Genomic DNA, 2,523 nt, shown 5'->3' with positions numbered 1-2,523 from the left:
CCGGTAGTCGATTCCACAGTTCGCTAGTTCGCAAAAGAAAATGCCAAAATTTTCTTTGCACGGTTAAGGAGGATGTTTCATGATACATTGGTACAAGAAAGAGAAAATACGTATGTTTAATGGGACAATAACTTATAAGCAAACAGTATACGCAAAGAGATAAAAAAATCTATATAAACTTAACGAAAATCGATGTAAGTTTGTAAAACCTTAAATTTTAATATTTCCAAGGTGAATAAAAGCATTGAGGTTTTATATCCATAATGAGGGGCAATGTGTTAATTGATTACGTTTTAAAATACAAAACAGATGCCCTTATAATTTTTATATTTTTCGTAATATTGTAATTTGCGTGTTTTCGTGCGAAATCGACACGTTCTTTGGCTTTTAAAATTTTACGACGATTTTATTTGGAGACTTAAGTGTATTAAGTTTTATGTTTTTTTATCAAAAACACTACTGAATGGAATAAGAGTTAAAGAAAAGTATAGAGGTTTTTATTCATGTAAACTAAACATATCTATCAAATATTATTATATATTAGTATTTACTATTTTCTTAACCTACTAGCAACTAGTAGGTAATAATAAAAATAATTAAAATTAATAAGAAGAAAATTAAAATTCAATTCGACTTAGGGTCCTTCAAGAAAAGAGCGTACAAATTCTTAAAAGACCGGCAACGCACTCGCGGGCCTTCTGGCATCGAGAGTGTCCATGGGAGGCGGTATCACTTAACATCAGGTGAGCCTCCTGCCCGTATGCCCCCTGTTCTATAAAAAAAAAATTATTAGTTGAGCGAGAAAAACACCAGCATCTCACCGGTACTATCTACCAGGCCCCAACTTAAATCTTTAAGTCGCTCCTGTGCACTTGGAGCCCACGACCTGATAGTACTCCAAAGGGACCAAAATCGATGGAGGAAAGACTCATATGAGCTGTTTATTCTCTGCGCCCCAGCTTTTCTGCTTGTCCGAGGGAGGTGAAACGGCTCAAACGTGTCCACCGCAAGAGAGAGAGAGATATAATATATAGAGTGCATACGGCAAGGTATATACTGGATACATATAGGTATCTATGTATTTCAATTAAAATCTGCCCGCAAGGTTCTGAGAGTAGATAGGTACTATAGTATTTTTAAGCATATTAATTCGAGTATGACTCTAAAATCAGTATATTTAAGTGTCCAGTTATTCTTCTGGTGCCACTCTACTGCTAAAGGGTGGTTGTTAACAAATATAATTGCCTAACAGCTCTTCGGCGGATGTGATGCCGGTCCACCGCCGTACATTCCGCAACCACGACTTTCTCTTCCATTGAATTTTGCCTATCATCATAAGCTGCGACAAATCAATCTTGATGAACAAAATGACTTACCGCATTTTAACAGTCGGTATAAGAATAATTTTATTCGTCATAAGAATTGCATACATAATTCACTCATTGAAGTATTGCCTAACAAAGTTTCGTGCGTAGACCACCAACAATATCGAGGTCATTAAAATAATGTACCTAGAACATTTCAAATTTGACGTTGCAAATAATTTAGGTACTAACCATGACACGTTGAAACCTGTTCTAATACAGCTTTTTATTTGGCAATTCTTCGATACCTAAACTAAAAAAACGAAATCGGCCTTGTCCTTGCCTCGCAATGTTATGACTTATTTGTCTCGAGCTTATAGATTTATCGATTTTCGAAGAACATAAACGATTAAATCTGCATAAAATATAGTCGGTGAATAACTCGCAAATTGATTTTTTAATAGACATCTGGCATAGATAAGGAAGGAAACAACAATTCTGAATCTATAATGCGTTGTGACATTTCAATTATAATTTATGAAATACCTAGTTAGCAAAAAATATCACCCACCCGTTGACAGCTTCGTCTTGTCTAGAATGTTTGCTTCTCATTTGCATATAGATAATAAAATAATTAAAGGAATTTTTAAAGCTCTATTATTCTACACTATGACGTGTGTTGTACAGATTCAGCAAACACAATAAGATATAGATAATTTGTTAAAGCCTTTTGTTAATTGGCATTTAGCCACTATATCCATAATAATGGATCTATCTTTATAATATTAAATTCGAAAGCCCCTTCAACTAAACAATATTTTCAGCGTCATACATAAAAAGTTTGTATCTATAAACCTCACGTCACACAATTAAAATATTACCACAGATTTTCCTGTACGCAAGAGCAATGAGGTCAGAGGTTTTACCAAAAGTCGTTAACAATAGCTGTAATCTGTGGCATTCAGAAGCGCGAACAGCATGTCATCGATAGAGAGACATGAAATCACAAAAGGCGTAATCCACTAATGATTAAAGCAATAAAACCCGTACACATAATATATGACCGCGCGCCATATCGGGTGATTGTTTCAAAACGCGCAGGACCGTAAATTACAACATCGTTGGGCTTCATTTGCATTTTTATTGTCGCCTGCATCATACGGAATGGATAAAGCCTGTAATATAATCGGCGGACCGCAAAATTGAATTATTTATTATT

This window comes from Pieris rapae, chromosome 21 (genome assembly GCF_905147795.1).
Source record: "Pieris rapae chromosome 21, ilPieRapa1.1, whole genome shotgun sequence".
Lineage (NCBI taxonomy): Eukaryota > Metazoa > Arthropoda > Insecta > Lepidoptera > Pieridae > Pieris > Pieris rapae.
The sequence above is the reverse complement of the archived record's forward strand: the minus strand, read 5'-3'. Positions refer to the sequence as shown.